The sequence below is a fragment of the Magnolia sinica genome, chromosome 8 (assembly GCF_029962835.1).
Source record: "Magnolia sinica isolate HGM2019 chromosome 8, MsV1, whole genome shotgun sequence".
Lineage (NCBI taxonomy): Eukaryota > Viridiplantae > Streptophyta > Magnoliopsida > Magnoliales > Magnoliaceae > Magnolia > Magnolia sinica.
The window spans coordinates 62747603-62770098 of record NC_080580.1 but is presented as its reverse complement, the minus strand read 5'-3'; positions in this window follow the sequence as shown (position 1 = coordinate 62770098).

The window sequence follows — 22496 nt, the reverse complement described above, 5'->3', positions numbered from 1 at the left end:
GACAGGAAGGAACGGGTGATGCACAGTAAAGTGATCCCGCTTATGAAAGTAGTGTGGATACACCACACTGAGGAAGAGGCTACTTGGAAAACAGAAGCCGAGGTCCGTAAGAACTACCCTCAGATTCTCGAGGAGTACGAAAAGGTACTAATTTCAAGGACGAAATTTTTCTTTAAGGGGGGTAGATTATAACGTCTCGAAAAAATTCGTACAAAGACCCGAGTATCACCTCAGGCAGATATCACTAAGGATCGAATTCTGTAGAAATTAGGCAAAAATTAATTAAGTGCTAAGCCAAATAAATCAGAGAATTAGCTCGAACCACTTTCTATATGAACTGCAAGACCCAAAACCATTAGAATCGCTAGTTCCACATTACTTAAAAACTTAAGAGCAATCTTAAAACCTAGTTGCTCGCGGGAGCACATTGAAACTCCGTATCGGACCTGGACCGTGTGTCGAAAGTCCAATTACCACGAAACTATAAGGTTATCACCGCTATACTGGGCTTGACAACCAACGTGAGAATCGAATCCAAATAATATCCAGAAACGCACAACTTGAGCTTGGAGTGAACTGTGTGAGAAACGCGAATATCTTTAGAAAATGAACTCAAACTTAAGTGAATTGGGCCGTTCGCTTGCAGGCCCAATTTAAGGTTTCAAACCGTCAGATTCTAACCCAACTACACACTTGGATCAGGAAAATTTCCGTAAACATGTTAGTATAATTATGGCCCTAATCGAGTGTCGATGACCGTTAAACTGAAACAGGTCCTCCACGATCGATCTACTAATCTGATCAGACCGAAATCTTAACCTGGCGCAGATCCATTATCAGGAAACTTTCTTCAGACCATATGCGAGCAATGGACCTCCAAATGAGATCCGTTAGCCCGAAACAGACGCCTTTTGGCTATAACCCAAGTATACCATGGCCCTGGGGCCATTGACATCACTTCTGGGCCTATATAATGTCCTAAACCCACCCCTCTCTTATTCCATACGAATTTTCTCTAACCCTATGAGAGAGAAGAGAGAAAAGAGGAGAAGAGTAGAGATCAAAGGGAAACCATTGGGGTTTGCTCCAGTACTCCTGTTCTGCTTCTCCACTCATCAAATCGCCTTTATGTCTAGCTACTCAACTCGTTTCAACTCCGTTTTTGGGTAAGAACTCCTAACCATAATCTGTTTTAGGAATCCAAATAGAGAAACTGGTGAAATAGCTAACCTATTTCAATGTTTAGGTAGCCGTTGTGTCGTGGACAAAGACGTGGTTACAAACCGAGTTCGTAACGAGCGTACCGATAAAAGGTGCAGACTATAAATGTTTAGGTTATGGTTTTCAAGGCTTTCAATGTCAGCAATGATTTATGCTTGACTTGATTGCTGCCATATGATATTAGCTACGACATTTTGTTTAATAAACTATACATGTGTGAAATATGTGAGTATAAAATGCATTCTATGTGTTTGTTGAAATGTTGGAATGAAAGTGGAATTATGATTTATGCTGGCCATGCCTATTAACCTAGAATACATGTTCGTTGTATGTGAGACAACTCCTTTATGAAAGGATTTGTCATAATATATGCTATAACTAGATTGGTTCATGTAGTGGTATTATGTAGTCTAAGTATTTGTTAAAATGCCTGAATGAGATCTTGTTGATCGATTGTACTTATTAAGTGTATTAGGACAGGATTCTTAGTCTCCTTAGTCATATGAATAGTTTCCCTCATGTATTGTAAATCGTCACTATATGATGTATGGGTGAAATGTATATGTACGACAACTTTACAAATGTGTTTGATAACATGCTCAAATGAGATTTATGTTTGTATTATTCGTTAAATGCTGATATGAGTAACATATGTGATTCCCTATTGCATTTAAGTATGTTTGGGACTACCACCTAGTCCAGGCAAACGGTAATGGCTCCTGTTTGAGTGGCCGAACTAGTTTCGATACATTAGATACGTTTGATGAATCCAAGTCGTACGGTGATTATCGATAGTGGTTAGGCCACGAGGAGTGTGTATGCGCTCCATCTCGATTAATTTATCATGCGCTCGTACCAATCGAACTTATCAAGTAACCCGACTGGCCTAATGTGTGTTTACCATATATGGACGCTACTGCTTGAATCTACGGTACCACTTACCAATGTAAAGCCCGTTCAACCATGGCACCATGATCCGCTAAGACTCATGAGCCCGGCATGGTGGTAGGGGACACCGTGGTCGAGCTGTCGGCCTATGCTGGGGTGACGAACCTTCCCGTAGTGACCAGTGAGCAACCCAAACTCGTGAGCCGAATACGGTGGGATGAGACATTGTATTCGAGCTGTCGGCCTACACTGGCGTAGCCTGATTGCGGTCTCAGCGTGGGTTGGGGTGTACCGTCTAATCCAGACCCCCTTTGAAAATAGCGTTCCAGTTGGTAGGGCGTTGGCGGAGTGACCTCGAGTATAATTAATTGAACTTGCTTATCCACTGCTTTCATTAGGGGGATGCCCTATAGCTTGCCTATCGTATGTGATTAACTAGGATTGACGACCTAAGATGGATCATTGTTTGGGTAAATGATATAAAGGGAGGTACCTTAGCTTTCCGAATCTACTGTATGAATAATCCTAAATAATTACTTGTTAACACGATCATGCACCGCATTGCATGTGCTTTAGTGAGGAAGCGCATGTTTAGGGAGTTTGCCATGCGCGATCGTGAGATGAGGTCACTGAGGGAGTGCAGGCGAGGGTATGCATCATTATAGCATATCATTTCTGCATTAATAAGAGTACTTAGGACATGATTGTTGTACTACTTTATCATTACTGCTTGACTGAATTGATAACATGTTAACCTTTTCCTTATAGCTCCACTGAGTTGATCACTCACTCCCACTCTGTGATGGTATTTTAAAACACCAACCAGACTCTGTTTTTGCTGCAGATGATGACGAGGCTTACGAAACGGAGCCTGACTTCTACGACGATGAGGAGTTCTCCTATATGCAACTATCAGGCTGGTCTATGTAGACCATGTACTGATCGACGGGATTACATGGATACAAATTAATTGGACATTAGACTTTGTCATTTTGTATATTTTGAAACAAACATGTATATATTCAACTTGGTGACATGATTATACTTTGGGGGTTTATAACCACTTATATACTTTAAATATCTATCACAGTCTTCCGCTTGCTTAATTTAATCATCTCTAGGGGTTTATAACCACTTATATACTTTACATATCTATCATAGTCTTCCGCTTGCTTAATTTAATCATCTCTGGAATATAATATACTGATTTAGTGTAACCCCATTCATGTTTAATGTACTAATACGGACAACGTTTAATCATCATTATTTATGTTGTGTAAGTGATGCGACAGATCTCGGGAGTTGAGCTTTGCTTGACCCTCAATTTTCGGGGCGTTATAGGGATTGACCATGAAATGCATGGAATTGACCGTGAAGTGAAGGGGAGGAATTGACCGTGAAGTGAAGGGGAATCACCGAAAATGACCTTAAAATGCTTGGAATTGACCATGAAGTGAAGGGAATTGACCGTGAAATGCATGAAATTGACTGTGAGGTGAAAGGGAATCACCGAAATTGGCCGTGAAATGAATGAAAATGACCGTGAAGTGAAGGAAATTAACCGTGAAATGCATGGACTTGACCATGAAGTGAAGGGGAATCACCGAAATTGACCGTGAAATGAAAGGAATTGATTGTGAAGTGAAGCGAATTGACCATGAAATACACGGAATTGACCGTGAAGTGAAGGGAATTGACCATGAAATGAATTGACCGTGAAGTGAAGGGGAATTGCTAGAATTGACCGTGAAATGCATGGAATTGATTGTGAAGTGAAGGGAATTAACTGCGAAATGCATGGAATTGACTGTGAAGTGAAGGGAATTGACTGTGAAATGAATTGAGTTGACCGTGAAGTGAAGGGGAATTGCCGGAATTGACTGTGAAATGCATGGAATTGACCGTGAAGTGAAGGGAATTGACTGTGACATGCACAGAATTGACCGTGAAGTGAAGGGAATTGACTGCGAAATGAATTGAATTGACCATGAAGTGAAGGGGAATCACCTGAATTGACCGTAATATGCATGGAATTGACAGTGAAATGAAGGGAATTAACCGTGAATGAATTGAATTGACCGTGAAGTGAAGGGGAATCGTCGGAATTGACCGTGAAATGCATGGAATTGACCATGAAATGAAGGGAATTAACCATGAAATGAATTGAATTGACCATGAAGTGAAGGTAATTGACCCTGAAGTGAAGGGGAATCACCGGAATTGACCGTGAAATGCATGGAATTAACAATGAAATGAAGGGAATTGACTGTGAAGTGAAGGGGAATCACCGGAATTGACCGTGAAATGTATGGAATTAACCATGAAATGAAGGGAATTGACTGTGAAGTGATTGAAATTAATCGCGAAGTGAATGAAATTGACCGCGAACTGATTGAAATTAACCGCGAAGTGAATGAAATTGACCGCAAAGTGAATGAAATTGTCCGCGAACTGATTAAACTTGATCGCGAAGTGAATGAAACGGATTTTTGACCATCGACCTGATGGAATCTTGGAAAATAAGCAGGTTGGTTGGCTAAAGTAGCTTCTCCTACCCCAAAATCATATATGGTACGTCTAGTAACTAATTTTGGTTTAGAAGATATTCTTGTTAAATGAATAAAGAAAGAAATGAACAGAAAAACAGAGAAAAAAATTTATATATGCTAAAATATACATATTTATATAAATATGTATTAGAGAAAAATATAGGTAGAATAAATTTCTCTATGTATCACTATGATTATAATTCGTAGCCATAGGTAACCCTAACTTTCTGAAAAAGCAGGGGCATTTTTGTCCAGTACATGTGCGTCCATACAACTGGGGCTTATTCTTGAAAGCTAAAAATAAGTGGGCTTAAAAAGGTTCGTGGGCCATAAATGGGTCGTACTGTAAGACCCATATCCTGGGTCGTACCGTTTCGTAGACTTCAGCGATCCTCCTCATCGAATTCCAGCGACCCCCAACGCATAGATAGCATTTACGTGCGACCCTAAATCGCATCCTGACAATATGAGTTGACTCGACCTGAGACTTATACCCTTGCGACCACGCCGTCGCCGCGTCTCCTACGCCCATGTGATACCCAAGCCAGGAGATGTGGGCCCGCGTTTATCTCGAAGAAATGCCATGCATTTGCAAATTCTGAGATAATCTCTACGACCTATCATATCAATCAATCAATCACAAGTTAAGTACACATCCCATCACACCCATCCCTCTCCCACCCAAAAGTCAACACAACCCATGCCTCTCATGTCACTCTCTTACACAACCCATACCACCCATCACCCATCACTCCATCTATCACCCATCACTCTCTCCTTACATCTCCTCTCTCTCTCTCTCATTCTCTCCACCATTTTTTTACAAGCAACAAGGGTGGACGTCCAAGATTTCCAAGAGGAGAGCAAGTGTGGCCCACTTCCTACCCCCTCAACTCTCATCTCCACCCTTCAAATCTCATCAACCTCCATCAAAGAGAGAGCTTAGGAACTTAGCATTCCAAGGAGCCAAGAAGGAGCAAAATCGATGGGTGATCTAGGATTCCTACCATTAATCTTGATGATTTGAGGGCCCATATATGGTGGGACCCATTTGATGTATGCATTGTATGAAATGGAGGGCCCATAGTAGCGGGGTCCCTCCCCTCCATCACAATTTCTCTCTCTCTCTCTCTCTCTCTCTCTCTCTCTCTCTCTCTCTCCCCTTCATTGTTGATGGCCCACCTAATGATTTACATATTTTATCCATGTTGTCCATTTAGTGGACCACACTACAGTCCACTTATGGGGCCCACCTTACAGCCTGTCCAGCGGGCAGGCCTACTGCCTGTCCGTTTGGACAGGCCTTGATGAAGGAAAACACAAATGTCACCTCGATTTAAGGCAGATGGGCCACACCAAATGGACCCCACCTTGATTTTTTTACCCAAGCCGTTCGTCTAGACTAGGGAGGTAGGGCCACCTAGACGATGCATTCCATCCAGACCATCCATCCATGGACGTCTAGGGCTGGGCGATTAAGTATATATAAATATAAATATATATATATATATATACATATAATAATATAATATAATATATAATATTATATGGTGGGCCGCATGTGGGACCCACCTTACTGGAAGCCAATTGGCTGGTGCACCATAACACCTATATAGCTACTAAATTAACATCAGCAAGCTCTGTCGGTCTGATCTTGAGGTATGTGTTAAATCCCCACCGTCCGTCTATTTGAGGTGTGGGCCCAACCCACACGTGTGACATGTGTGGGCAGGTGGGACCCACCTTGATATATGAATTTTGTATCCACACCGTCCATCTGGACGGTGTGCTGTGTGGAGCCCAACCATGATGTACATGTTATTCCACGCTCGTCCATTGGGCAGGACGGCGGACCCCACCTCTAATATATGTATACACACCGTCTGTCCATTGCTGGTGGGCCCCCCTTGATGTAGTGTTGTAATCACTCCGTGCATCCATGGGTCCCATGTGAGGCCACCATGATTTATGTATTCTATATCCCCACCGTCCACTTGATTGGGAAAGTGGGATGCCACTGTGATACATGTATTTTACAGCCCCATCATCCATCTGTACGGTGCTGTGAGGGCTAACCTTGGTGTATATGCTTTGCAGCCACACCGTCCCTCCATGGGACTCCACCGTGATGTATGTGTTTTATCCATCTCGTCCGTTCTGATGGGCTGAATGTGGGCCCATTATGATGTACACGTTTTATCTGTACTGTCCATGGAACGTGGGCCCAATGTGATATATGCATTGTATCTACTCCGTCCGGCCACAAGAGACATGGGGCCACCGCTATGTATGTGTTATATAATCCTCACCATCCAACCATGGACGGTGGGCCAACCTGTTGTGTAATCACAGGGCCCACCATGTCCTACGTGTTTCATCTATGTCGTCCACTTGTGCGGCCAGCCGTGATGTATGATTCAGGCTGGCCATCTGTTTTTCCTGGGTTATGGGCTGCCCCATTAGGCCCACCTTGTCATGTAATGGGTCCACTTGATGTATATGAGGCTCATTGTTAAGGCCCCTGTGATATGGCCCACTTGATGTATGAGGCCCCTGTGATGCGATCTCTTGATTAAGTATTTGTGGCCCATTTGGTGAGGCCTATTGTGATGTATTCGAGGCCCATGGGATGTGGCCCAATGCCATGTATATGAGGTCCTTGTATAAGGCCCATTATGATATGTATTAAGCCCATGAGATGCGGCCCATTGTGATGTATTCGAGGCCCATGGTATGTGGCCCAATGCGATATATATGAGGTCCTTGTATGAGGCCCATTGTGATATGTATTAGGCCCATGAGATGCAGTCCATTATGTGTATTCGAGGCCCATTGGATGTGGCCCAATGCGATGTATATGAGGTCCTTGTATGAGGCCCATTGTGATATGTATTAGGCCTATATTGTGATGCATTTGAGGCCCATGTGATGTGTCTCATTATGATGTGTATTAGGCCCATGTGATACGGCCCATTATGATGTATACGAGGCTCGTATGATGAAGCCCGTTGAGAAGTATATTAGGCCCTTATGTGAGGCCCATTGTGATGTATATTGGGCTCTTGTGTGAGGCCCATTACGTTGTATGTGAGGCCGTGGGCCCCACTATATGTTTGGCCCTACGAGGGCCACTCCTTGGGAGCAATGTTGGTTGAATGTCCACATTGATGGGCAATGATGGTTAAATGTCCACATTGTGACCTTCCCTTAGGCCTCGTTAGGCTCATTCTTGATATGAGTAGGCCATCTAGGCCCATTCTTGATAGGTGGAGAGTACATCATCATCATATAACATACTTAGTATAGCTCCACGATCCATACCCATGCGCATCATATGTATGCTTGATATGAGGAGTGATTGATCATAACACATGCCATTGGGCGGATTATTATGGGACTCCCTGAGCAACGGAGTTGCCCAACATGAGCACGCAGAACGCGCAGGTTTGATGCATGACTAGATGGTATGACTCATGCATCTCGCATTTTGGGATATGACTATTGTAAGCCCTAGTGATATCAGGGCCGTAACCTCCATAGGCATATTGTGGATGGCCAGTGTAATGTCTCGAAAAAATCCGTACTAAGACGCGAGTACCACCTCAGGCAGAAATCCTTAATGACCGAATCCTTTAGAAATTAGACGAAAATTTGTTAAGTACTAAACTAAATAACCAGTGGAATCATCTTGAACCACTATCTATACGAACTGCAAGACCCGAAATTATTAGAATCGCTAACTCAACATTACCTAAAGACCTAGGAGCAATCTCAAAACCCAGTTTCTCTCGGGCGCACATTGAAACTCAGTATAGGACTTGGACAGTGCGTTAAAAGTTCGATGACTACGAAATTATAAGGTTATGACTACCTTACTGGGCTTGACAAGCATCGCGGGAATCGAGCCTGAATAGTATCAAAAAATGCACAACTTGAGCCTGGATCGAAGTATGTGAGAAGTGCGAATATCTTTAGAAAATGAACTAAAACTTAAGTGAATTGGGCCATTCGCTTGCAGACCAAATTTAAGGTTTTAGACCGTCAGATTTTGACCCAACTACACTCTTGGATCTGGAAAATTTTCCTTCACCCATTGGTAACTTGTGGCCCTGATCGAGTGACGATGACTGTTGAATTGAAACAGGTCCTCCACGATCGATCCATTGATATGATCGGACCGAAACCTTAACCTGGCATAGATCCATTGTCAGGGAACATTTTTCAGATCGTATGCGAGCAATGGACCTGTAGATGAGCTCTGTGGCCCGAAACAGACGACTTGTGGCTATAACCTAAGTATACCATGGCCCTAGGGCCATTGACATCCCTTTTGGGCCTATATAAGGGCCTTAACCCACCCCTCTCTCATTCCATACGAATTTTCCTAACCCTAGGAGAGAGAAGAAAGAAAAGAGGAGAAAAGAGTGAGGAGAAGTGTGAGAGATCTATGGATTGTTGCGGGGATTCATTCTCACCACTCTACGTGCGGAATCATCTCTCCCGTGTCGCTACACCGTCGAATCCGAATCTATTTTTGGGTAAGAAATCCTAACCCTAATCTATTTTAGGAATCCGAATAGAGAAAACGGTGAAATAGCTAACCTATTTCATGATTAGGTAGCCGTTGTGCCGTAGACAAAGGCGTAGTGTACGAACCAAGTTCGTAATCGGCGTACCGACGAAAGGTGCGGACTATAAATGTTTAGGTTATGGTTTTCAAGGCTTTCAATGTCAGCAATGATTTATGTCTGACTTGATTGCTGCCATATGATCTTAGTTATGACGTTTTCGATATATCATGTATGTGTAAACTAGGCTGTATACTAAAATGCACTCTATGTGTTTGTTGAAATGTTTGAATGAATAGGAAATTATGATTTATGCTTCCCATACTATTAATCAAGACTTCATGTTTGTTGTACGCATGACAACTCCTTGGTGAAAGGATTTGCCCTAATATATGTTATAACTAATTTATTATATGTATGTTGAAATGTGTAGTCTAAGTGTTTGATAAAATGTCTGAATGAGAAAATGTTTGTTGAAATGTATTTAATAAGGGTGTTAAGATAGGATTCTCAATTTCCTTATCTATAGTTACAGTTTTCTTCATGTAACTTATCTTGCTGCTATGTGATTTATGGATGGAATGTCTATGTATGATAACATGTGCAATATGGTTGTTAAAATGCCCAAATGAGAGTTGTATTTGAATTGGTTGTTAAATGCTGTTTGACTATCACATGTGATTAACTATTATAATTGAGTATGTTGGGACTACTACGTAGTCCAGGCAATCGGTAACGGTTTCCAATTGAGTGGCCAAACTAGATTTGCCACATTAGATATGTTCGATGAATCCAAGTCGTACGATGATTGTCGACAGTGGTCAGGCCACGAGGAGTGCGTATGAACTCCATGTTGATTAATTTAGTGTGTGCTCGTACCAATCGAATTTGTCAAGTAACCTGATTGGCTTAATGTGTGTTTACTATGTATGGACGCTACTACTTAAATCTAAGGTACCACTTACCAATGTAAAACCCGTTTCAACCATGGTACCAATCCACTAAGACTCATGAGTTAGGCATGGTGGTATGGGACACCGTGGTTGAGCTGTCGGCCTACGCTGGGGTGACGAGCCTCCCCGTAATGACCAGTAAGCAACCCAAACTAGTAAGCCAAATACGGTGGTATGGGACACTGTATTCGAGCTGTCGGCCTACACTAAGGTGACGAGCCTTCCTGTAGTGACCTCGACCAAAAACTAGGCCTACGCCGAGGTAACGAGTCTCCTGTAGCGACCTGAACTTGCCTATCCACTGCTTATCAAAGCAGGGGTGATGTTACCCTATAACTTGCCTATTAGATGTGATTAACCAGGATTGACGACCCTAGATGGATCATTGTTTGGGTAGGTGATATAAAGGGAGGTACCTTAACTTTCCGAATCTGCTGTATGAATAAATCTAAGTAAGAACTTGGCTAACACGACCATGCACTGCATTGCATGTGCCATTGGCGAGGAAGAGCATAGTGGGAGTTTAGCATGCGTGACCATGAGATGATGTCGCTGAGAGAGTGCAGGCGAGGGCATACATCATTATAGCATATCATTCCTGCATTAACAAGAGTACTTAGGACATGAGTGTTGTACTGCTTTATCATTACTGTTTGACTGAATTGATAACATGTTAACCTTTGCCTTATAGCTCCACTGAGTTGATCACTCACTCCCACTTTGGGACGGTATTTTAAAACACCAACCCGACTCTGTTTTTGCTGCAGATGATGGTGAGGCTTACGAAGCGAAGCCTGACTTCTACAACGATGAGGAGGAGTTCTCCTATATGCAGCTATCAGGTGGGTCTATGTAGACCATGTTCTGATCGACGGGATTGCAGGGATACGAATTAGCTGGACATTACGCTTTGTAATTTTGTATATTTTTGAATAAACATGTATATATTCAGCCTGGTGACATGATCATACTCTGGGGATTTATAACCACTTATATACTTTATATATCTATCATAGTCTTCCACTTGCTAAATTTAATCATCTCTGGAGTATGGTATGCTGATTTGGTATAATCCTACTCATGCTTAATGCACTAATATAGATAACATTTAATCATCATTATCTATATTGCATAAGTGTTGCGTTGGAATTTAGGAGTTGAGCTTCTGCTCGACCCCCAATTTTCGGGGCGTTACAGCCGATGGGACACTGAAAATCTTTTTCTACATGGGATGCTATAGATATCCCTAGGTGAAAGTCCCTAAACCTCTATGGCCAGGAGGTGCTCCAACATTTAGACTGAGTAAATACATGAGCGCCCGAGTGCCGAATACCAGTAGGCTGTCTCTCACTATGTCGTGGTCGGTTGGAAGGGGGTGTGGCCTTACATGCCCGAGGGTAGGGGGCATAGCTAGGCAGAGTTTGACCAGCTCATAAATGGGTCCGTCATCGACGTGTCGGGTAAATATTGCCTGACTACTGGCCAAGCGGATAGTGAGGTCTCTTCCACTTGCATGGTTATACGTCCAGTGGACGGCAATCTGTGTAAAGTGAACTAGACCCCAGTGATGATCCCAGAGATGTACAAACTGATATGTGGACTTATTGAGCAGGAGTTGCATACTCAGCATTTTACCCATTCATTCATTCATTCACTATCTACTCGGGATGGTGGTGTGCAATTAATTGTTATGTTTACCTTCACAATGGCCAAGATTTCAGTTAGGGTATGCAACTAACCTAAGATCAGGAGTTTACCACATTGAGTCTGACTATCCAAATTTAAGTATGGGACTGGTTTGGATAGAAGTCCTTTGTGATGAACCCTGTAGCTTGCGATACTACGTACTATCATCCCGACTTCACACTCCAGCTTTGTCATTTCATTCGCACCACATATTGCATTGCATCCTTAGCACATAGTATTTGGTTTACTATGCTTCTGTATTGCATAGCTTGAATAAGGTTGATGGTACTATGGACTTGCCAGGATCTGTATATTGCATTACATCCATGGCATATGACATTTTGGGTTGCTATGTCTCTGCATTTATATGGCCTAGATACGGCTAACGGTATTTGTGGACTTGTAAGGATTTGCGTATTGTATTGTATCCTCAATATATGATATTTGAGTAACTATGTTTCCGCGTTGCTCTAATATTGCATACTTGGCACTTACCTTGCGTACATACTTACACCACGCTCTAAGCTTTCTATAAGCTTATGCACGATTGATGCGTGCAGGTGGTGTTAGGTCGCAACAGCGTTGAGCTTGGAGCGTGCAGCGGTCTTCTGGGGCTTTGATTTTCGATATATGTATATTTCCCTTTCAACACTGTATTCAACTGTTTGTATTAGTGGATATGTGATGATGATGTTGCCTTTGTGATTTGAGTAAACTTGTGGTTATACTTCTTACGAGATAAATGTACGTTGGAAAATTCTCCTTATAGGATCCTAGGATCGGAATTTGGCGTATGAGCGTTGGGAGCCGAGAATGGGGTACCACGGAGGTTGTCGGCACCAAATTCAGCGATTGAGAATTCTATGAGCCAAGTTTCCGAGTTTGGGGCGTGACAGATACAGTAGGAAATTTCTCAATTTTTGAGCTCGTGCAAAAATGATCTTAAAAAGTGGGTGGACAGCGTAGATAAAATTCACCTGCCTAAGACAAGACGGTTAGGCAAGGGCAGGACGCAATCCGCTTCATTTGCAAAAGTGGGCAGTGGCCATTGGTTCAGTTATCGTTGATGGCACATGCACCAAACACCCAAGAATGACATAACCAACTGGACGTAGAATATTTGGCCGGGAACGGTTAGTGTATTTTCTTTCTTTACCGTTTTGTTGGCCACTTACCAGAAGGTTCTTCAATCGGAGAGATTTTTGGTACATTGACCATTGATAATGTGGCCCACAATATCAACGGTTTGGATGGACGAAAAGTAGGCTCACCTCATACAAACAAAAGCCCAAACGAAAAGTTAGAATTTCTCGGTTGGAGCACTGGATAATACCTCGTGATACATGGAGTAATGTAAAATGCTCGGGCTCAATCTTTGTACTCTATTTCAATTGGTACAAGTGGGACTTTGGTTTTATCATCCAAACCGTTGATCAGATGGGCTACGATATGTAGGTTACGCGCCAAAAATCCCAATTGGAAAAGTTCTACCCGTTCAATGCATGGATAAGAAATACACAGTTAGTAAGAAAATGTAGCAACGGTTCACGTTCATTCAAGAAAGGCTATACATTCGGTGAATGGCATCTTTCAATCTGAAGGATTCTTTTGTTAACGGGCCATCCATGATTAAATCCATCACACAGACAGTTTGAACCACTGAAACAAGGGCCACGAACATAGCGCAACAACCTTCTATGATACCTCCCCGAGAGAGAGGATTCCTTTGTTGAGTTCGCATGCGAATGGACTCGATTACGGGTGATCATTGGACCGTATTCAGTGTAGCTGTTATTTTAATCCTGTTCACCTTATTACTACGGGTACGCTAGAATTGAACGTGCGACTTAATTCAAAATGACAATAAGTGCCAAGATAAGCAGATACACGCTAGAATTGAATGTGCGGCTTAATTCAAAATGACAATAAGTGCCAAGATAAGCAGATATGCTAGATAACCAACAATAAATGATCAAGATCTAATAAGATGATTCGCTTATTCAGCCATTTGTACAGCATTGCTTAAGATAATCAAGCAATTGTCAGATGGTGGGGTTTGTCTTATAAAAATGAGTCACACCTCTTCTTATGAAATGACTTTTTCTTTTCAATACACGTAAAACAAAAATAAAAATTTTACAGTCAGTTACGCACAACTACAAAACACCTCTCTAAATAGAGAACTTTACTTAATACTTAAGTTGAATCCAGTAGATGAGTATAAACTCGAATTATAGCTAAAAGTAACTACTTGATTACTGCTATGGATTACACTAAGAAATATAAATGACAAATAGAGGTAAAGATTACACTAAGGAATGTAAATGAAATATAATTGAAAGATAGATTTTGTTTGATTTGGTTGGTATGAGACGATCTCTTCTGCTGAATTCATAGTATTAACCTAAGCATTTGGATTCTTCCCACGTTCTGATGGTTGTTATAACTGTTATAACACTTTTGACCCTTTTCTTCTTATCTTGCAATATGTATAGATAACTGCTCCAAGCTTCCTTGCTGACTCGACCATGTTCTGCTCGACAACTATTGCTTTATGGATAATGTAGCATTGCTCGGTAGACGCCAGCTATATACCCATAAAATCCTCTTTGAGAATCTCCATAGATACTACGCAACTCGTGTAAAATTACACGTATCTCTCTTTAATTGGCTCTCAAAGTAACGCACAAAACTAAGGTACAACATTAACCCTCACACCGCTTCACCTTTAGCAAAAGGTGAAAGCGATTTGTGACCCTCATAAATGCAGTCATTTTGTAGGACACATGTCGACGCCTCATTTACCATGCATGACTTGGACAATTTCGAATGACAGTCATGCTTTCCTTTTTTGGATAGAGAGTTATTCTCGTGGCATCGTGTGTATAAGTGTCGTACCATATAAGATCATGATTATAACCTAATTAATGCACTCGATTTCGGGTGATATATATACTATTTCAACATATTTCCCCATTTCTCAAGCTTTCTTCCATGTTTCTTTACTTTCGAAACCCTCTCTCTCGTACCAGCGATGGTTGCTTCCTCATCATTTGTCTCTCCAACCTTCTTAATAAGACGACGTGATAAGTGTATTAGAAGGCCTATTTCAAAATTTCACCAATGAGATAATCTTCAAATCATCGCTTAGTGATTATTTTTGTCTCGGTCCAGCCTTCTTTACTGGAATCGAAGTTGATGAGATTTACTCCATGGACTGCTTCTTCCCAATCTGCCTTGCCGAGAATATGCAAATTTAGTCACAATTGATCCATGATCCTTCTAATGCCATAAAGACCTCGCAATCCTAGCCGAAACCTTTGCTAGGATGGCCCGATTGGTTTGACCATGTTGCTGCACAGCATGGGGTTTCTTGGAGAGAAACTAGCATCTATGAATGTATCAAGCTATCATTGTATACTTACGTGCTAGATCCTCCTCTCCTTACCATATCATCAGCCTTCTGAAATTCATCTACCAACATCATCTTTGGATGTGACCCTATAAGTCTAACAATCTTAGACATTTGTACCCTTACAGAGCTTCCTCCCTTTGGTGGAGTAGTTTTTTCAAACTTCACTCATAATGAAAAGAGACATTTCAGTAATAAGGCCGGCAAGGCATACTCCCATTTCATTCTTTGGATGTGACTTACTCAAGTATGAAGAACACACAGCCTTCGTATTACTATGGATCCATCGATATCTACTCTGTGTGAACGTCTCATGACAACCCCAAGTGTAGGGTTGCAATGTAGTAATGACTCGGTGAGACCGATGTCATACCACAGGGACTTGCTATTGTGCAATTTTTGGAATATGTTAGATTTAGAAATAGAATCTAAACTAACTACTAAAATCTGGTTTAAAAGAGTAATTGTGAATAAACTAACAGAGATAAAACACTAGGGTGCCAAGGATCCACCTATAGTTTCCTTAATGTTAATTTACTTGATTCAATCAGATCTCACAACTAGAATCTAAGTCATATTCTACATATCCAGTCAGATAATGGAGTAGTTAAATTATCATTCATATGCTTCAAAATATATTTGAATTTTCATTAAATTTGTTCCCTCATAAAGCATCGATGTATTGATCACAAGTAATTCAAAGAATCTATCATGCCCGGATTCAATGATAGATCAATGAATTTTATATATCAAACAATTACAAAGTATATAAGAAAATATCAATAGTTTTCTTAAACATCTAAATTGCCTGGAGTCAACAATTGATCAAAGTAAAATATAAATACTTCTTCATTACCAAAAAATCAATGAATTGTTCAACATGAAAATAAAATAACTTTAATCAAAGTAAAATAAATATTAAGAAGAACTATAAGCTTCATCTCTTAGCTCTAGCTAAGAGATTAGCTAACTATAAACATGATTAAAGTAAAAAAATCAAACAAAAAAACATAAAAACTAACTAGAACCGAAGGATTAAAGAGGAGGGAGGACTCCTTGAAGCTCCATAACCCCTTACTCAACTCCTTGCTCTACTCCTTCTACCCTAATTTGTGTTTAGAAACTCCTAAAACATCCCTTTATATAGGCTTGATTCGCACCGACTTTAGAACCGACTTGATTTTATGCAGCTATTGCAACTTTGATGGCATCGAGCTCCCATCAAAGAGTTCGGGCAAAATCAGGAAACTGTATAACAACGAACTTTCAAATTTGTGAATTTTTTCGATGGGATCGAACTTGGATTCGATGGCATAGAACACTCCTTCGTCACATCTTGCTCTTGCCTGGACTAACTCATGGTTGCCCCGTCGTCTATATTCCTTCTCCCTTAGCATTGGAATTCCCCCACAGGCCTATCTATGGTTACACTCTTCCTTCCTAGGTCACCTTGCCTTGGGGCACGTTGTTCTGGTAGTCACTGTAAATGCTATAGTGTAAATCTAGCACCTGAAGAGTTGTCAAATTTTGTTGTGCCAAACCATTTAGAATTTGTATCATGCTTTGAGTTGAATTATTTAGGTTCGTGCATTTTAAAGTTGTCTGCATCTTCGTCGAACTTGCTTACATTTTCAAGTTGAAGAGAAGATTGTTGAAGTTCATGGTTTCAAACTCAAATTCAAGAACTAAGGCTTAAGAACTCAAGTTTAAGTTTAAAATTCAAATACTATACACTAAAGACTTAAGAACTCAAGCGTGACTCAACCTCAAGTTCAAGAGATCGAACTCAAGCTTCACATATCACAAGAAATCAAGGTTCTGAAGAAAATGATGTTTCAATTGTTCCAACTCACAAACAAGGTATGGATGACCCTAGATTGACCATAGGTTGAGTCATATTCATTGCATATTTTATGTGGGTCATTTTATAAGTTTATAGGTCATTTTCTCGACTAGTCTTAGTCTTTGATTGACTAGTCCAAGTACTGACTCGACCAATCTAAGAGTTTTCTCGACCAGTCCAAGGTTATTTGTAACTTTTCAGAATTTTCTGTTGGACTCTCGACCAATCCTGGAGACTGCTCGACCAGTCGAGTGAATAGTGAACATGGCTTGTTATATTATTAACCATATTTATACTAGAAAATTTAATAATAAGACTGCATATGAACTATGCTTCAATAAGAAACCTACTGTCAAATACTTTTGAGTTTTTGGTAGCAAGTGCTACATTTTATGCGACCGAAAAAATTTGGAAAAATTCGACACTAAAAGTGATGAAGGGATATTCTTAGGGTATGCTTTAAACAGTCGAGTGTATTGTGTTCTCAACAAAAGGACTGGTGTAATTTAAGAATCCGTTAATGTGGTTATAGTTGATCACTTGAATACACATATCTCAAGTTCAGAAGATGATGAAGTCTCTTTGTTTGATAAACCGGACTCTTCATCTAGTCAGAATGACACTGAACTGCGGTCAGTTAAAGACCATCCAATTGATCAAATTCTTGAAAGCCCTCTCACTGGTGTTCGCACTTGTAGACAATTAGAAAATATTTGTAATTATGTGTGCTTCACATCCCAAATTGAGCCGGCCAACGTAAAAGAAGCACTTGTTGATGAAAACTGGATAGTAGCAATGCAAGAAGAACTTAATCAATTCATAAGGAATGATGTATGGTAATTAGTTCCTAGACCTGATGATAAACATATTATTGGAACTAAATGAATTTTTAAAAATAAGTCTGATGAACTTGGTAATATTATAAGAAACAAGGCTAGACTAGTTGTACAAGGGTACACTTAGATAGAAAGCATTGATTATAATGAACTTTTACCTAATAGCTCATCTTGAATTTATCAGACTGTTTATATCCATTGCTTGTTACAAAAAATTCAAAATTTATCAAATGGATGTTAAGAGTGCTTTCTTGAATGGTGATCTGCATGAGGAAGTATATATTGAACAGCCTAAGGGCTTTGAAGACCTTAAACATATTGATCATGTTTATAGCCTGAAAAAGGCATTCTATAGATTAAAACAAGCTCCAAGGGCATGGTACAAGAAATTGATTAAGTTTTTACTAAGTCATAACTTTATAATGGGGAGTGTTGATAAGACACTTTTTGTAAAGAAATACAATGATCACATACTGATAGTACATATATATGTTGATGACATTATCTATGGATCTACCTGTTCTAACATGACTGTTGAGTTTGCAGATTTAATGAAGTCCAAATTTGAAAGGAGCATGGTTGGAGAACTGAACTATTTCTTAGGTTTGTATGTAAAACATCTTGCTGATGGGTTCTTTATCTCTCAAACCAAATACGCTCTAAACTTGGTGAAAAAGTTTGGTTTTAAGAGCGGTAAAAATTTCAATACTCCTATGAGTACGACACTTAAATTCTCTAAGGATTCGACATGTAAAAGTGTATATCCTAAGTTGTATCGCAGCATGATAGGTAGTTTATTATATTTAACTGCGAGCCGACTTGATATTACATTCAGCATAGGAATCTGTGCTAGATATCAATCGGACCCTAAAGAGTCCCACCTGATTGCTGTAAAGCGCATTTTGAGCTATGTCGCAAGTTCGGCCAAACTCGGCCTGTGGTATCCTCATGATACTAATGTTCAATTAGCCGGTGATTCGGATGCTGATTGGGCTGGTAATATTAATGACCACAAGTCTACTATCGATGGATGTTTTTATGTCGGGAACTGTCTAATTTCATGACATAGTAAGAAACAGAGTTTCGTATCACTTTCCACAGCTGAGGCTAAGTATATTGCAGTTAGTAATGCATGCACCCAACTTGTGTGGTTGAAGAGGAAATTAAGTGATTACGAATTTGTGCAAGATTCTATGGTGTTGTATTGCGATAATTCTAACCCAATTAACATTTCTAAAAATCCCATTTAGCATTCACGAACTAAGCATATTGACATTAGATATCATTATATTCGTGAATTAGTAGAAGATATGACTATTTCTTTGGATTATATTCAAACTAAAAATCAACTTACAAACATTTTTATAAAATCGGTTGACAGAAACAGGTTTGATAAATTAAAATTGGATATGGGTATGTGCAATATGATTTGAATTGCTTGTATTTATTTCTACTATATTGCATGTTTTTATTTTTATTTTTTGTAAATTTTCAAATATAAAAAATATAGAAACATGCAAAATTTATGAGGTGCACGACTAGTCGAGTACACACTCGACTAGTCGTGGCATGACCGGTCGAGTATGTACTTGACTAGTCGAGTTACTCGGGTTTGGGGCTTTTTAATGTGAAAAAGCATTTTTTCCTCCATTTTTTCATCTTCCCCAACCAGCCCTACCATGACCGGTCGAACCCACCTTCGATTCCTTCATGGTTAGTACATCTTTTTCATTTTCCTTGTGGATTTAGGTTCTTTGCACTTCAATTACCTTGATTTCGTAGTTTATTTCAAGTTTTTTTGTGGTTTATTGGGGTTTCTAGCAAATTTTTTAATTTTCTTGAAACTCATCTTTCCTTTCTTGCATTACTTGTATTTCTTGTATTCTTTGTGCTATGGAAGGTAAAAATTGAAATTACGGTATGACCGCTTAAGTTGAAGGAGTATGCCAATAGTCCTAGAGGTGGGTGAATAAGACTTTTTAAATATTTTATGCTTATTAAAAATCCTATTAATCTAATCCTGAGTGAATAGGCATGAAAGGCATCAGGATATTATCAGAGTAACTCAAATGGCTTCCAAGCCAAATTGAGGATCCAATCACAAAACTATTGAACGATAAACATGAAACAGTTCAGAGGTTATGATGGATGTGACTGTGTGTGAAGTGTGATCAAGTATGTGAGCATTTAAAGAAATCACACAAATAATAGAAAATAAATAACAATCACAAACACAGTCATTTTTATAGTGATTCGACTACTTGTCTACTCCACTCCCGGCAGATGCACTCAACCCTTGAGTGTGCCGGATTTCACTAAGGAGGTTTTACAGCGGTTCACCTCAAACCTAAGGTTTTAAATCAGGTTCATCTTCAACCTTCATAACCTACATTGAGGCTGAATGTTTATGCTCCCTGAGCAAGGGTCAACACATAACACATGGTTTTAGGCACACTATCCAAGGATCCACATAAGGAACCTTTGTTTATGCTCCAACGAGCAAGGGTCAACACAACGCACCCGGTTTAGGCACACTGGCCAAGGATCCACACAAGGAACCTAACTGTTTATGCTCTCTACAGAGCAAGGGTCAATACAACGCACCCACCACGTACACTCCCGCTGGAGGCCTCCTACGAGGGGTTACAAGGGTGAGAAACACCTTAGATCCAATCCTAAAAAGGAATGATCACAAGTGTCCTCTGGACTCTAATAACTTACAAATAAGTAGATGAGTCTCATTCAGCACGTTGTCGAAGATCTCCTCTTTTGTTGACGAAGAATCTTCTGCTTCCTTGATCCGCAACTCAAATGATGTACCAATATATGGCGATGGGTTGGGTCAAGGTTTTGATGGAATCCTATTCTCAAATATTTTCCTATAAGGAGAGAGAGTGATTCCAATCATTTATGCATTCAAGGCATCCCAGCTTAATGATTTTCCATTAAGGTAGTAGCTGGAGGATCCTTGAATGCAAGAGTTCATTCCCCAATCCACTCTATTGAAAATCAATGATGAGGGTGGATTGGAGCATGAACTCCCTTGAGAGGAAGGGCTTTGGGTATATGATCTAAGGTTAAACACGCAAAAGCACTCTCTTCTTTCTCTACCAACAACAATAGACAAGATCTCTTTATATAGGCAAAAGCTTTCAACAGATATAAAACGGTCACATTTATGACAGAGTTTGATATCATCAAGTGGGATCGATATCATCGAGCGTATACTTCCGATAGCATCGACAGTCCGCTCGATGACACAAACTCAAATGTCATACGCTTTTGAAACCAATTGCCAGCTGGTCGAGGGAATCGAAACACGTATTGATGTCATCGGATTTCGAACTCTGATTCCATCGATGCGAGGTTCGATTCCTCGACATTTGAAAATAAGAGAGACTTGCTTTGAAATATTTCAGGTTTCTAAGAATGATCAAGGGACCTTCGAGATCATTGAAATTTGAATGGCGATTATATCGATAGCTGTGTCGAGGCATCGATAAATCCAAGGGATTTTCATTTAAGCTTGTTGGACAGTTTTTGTTCTTGTTCAATGCCATCGAAACCGTACCAATATCATCGATATTTGAATATCGATTCTATCGAGTGACCCTCGATCACAGATAAACAACCCTGAAATAATTGCTAGAAGACTAAGCACCCATGACTGATAATATTGAGAGCCCTCCGATGTCATCGAGATATGAACTTCGATGGTATCGAGAATGGCTTCGATATATCGATGCACATGTGATTTTCTTATGTAAAAACAGGGGCGCCGGAGATCTGTCTGTCGATATTATCGAGTCACCTTCAATGGACTCAAGATTCAAATATCGATGATATCGACAGGTATATCGATACATCGATAAATCTGTCCAGAGGTATATGTGGTTGTTGGACGTATTTTGTCCTCATATCGATGATATCGTTTAAGCATCGAGGACATCGACAGCACAAGTCGATTCTATCGAGAAGTGTATCGATAAAATCGACAAAGTAAGAAAACTTAAAGAATTTTTTGATTTTGAAAAAGTTTTCTTAACTTAAAAATCCTATGATATTCTAGTTTGTTTTAAGGGTTTTATATACCTGGTGTTTTGGGACATGGGATGTGAGGCTTAGATTTACCTATGGCGAGCTTGCACACATCCGGTTGAGGCAGACGCTTTAAATTGATCTTCTTATGAGGCTCTGCAGTCTAGCTGACTCAACACTCACGCTAATTGACAAACCAGGGCACTTTCAATCTCCCCATTTGTCAATTACGTGACAAAATACCGAAACACCCTAGACCAGCTTCTATACTGACATCCTAAATTATGTGTACATACACTTTACACAATTTTACAATTTTACTCTAGTGAGCACAGACATAATCATTCATAAGGATTCAGAAGTTGTTCCCCTTATCTGCAAACTCCCCCTATCTTGGTGCAGCTGCTCCCCCTAACACCTGCAACACCATACACAAGCCAATACATATTTCCTGTCGAGGTGTTTGAACTGTTCTCCCCCTTTTTGTCAGTCATTGACAAAG